Raw genomic sequence first — 483 nt, 5'->3', positions numbered from 1 at the left:
GCGGGCGCGGGCGCGGGGTCTGGGCAGCGCAGGCTGCGCGCCGCGCTGCGCACATGCGCGCTCCCGCCCCTCCCACCTTTGACAGTTTGATGCGGGGGAGGGGGCGAACTCTCGCGGTATTCCTGCAGCAGCCGCGCGACGGGGAGGGGGCTGGGGGCTGTCGGGCCGTCTGTGCCGCCTGGCTGCAGGACCCACTGCCCCCGTCCGTCGCGTCTGTACAGCCAGGGGGCCGTCTTGCTGTCCTCAGGGCGAGACTCGTTTTGTGGACAGTGGGGTAAACTGAGGCAAAGGTACCGGACACGGTCTCGACTCCTGCACGCAGGAGTAGGGTGACCCGAGGCAACCTTGCGCTGGTCGGGCAGGTACAGAGGGAGGCCTGTGTGCTCAGGGACCCTAAGTTGCCCTCCTCCCGCCGCCCCTGGGACTAGCAAGACAGGTTCGGACCCAGCTCCAGTTGGTTGGGCCTGTTACCACTTTGTGGTT

Source organism: Octodon degus, unplaced genomic scaffold, assembly GCF_000260255.1.
Source record: "Octodon degus isolate 3935 unplaced genomic scaffold, OctDeg1.0 scaffold00194, whole genome shotgun sequence".
Taxonomy (NCBI): Eukaryota; Metazoa; Chordata; class Mammalia; order Rodentia; family Octodontidae; genus Octodon; species Octodon degus.
This window is presented reverse-complemented; position numbering follows the sequence as displayed.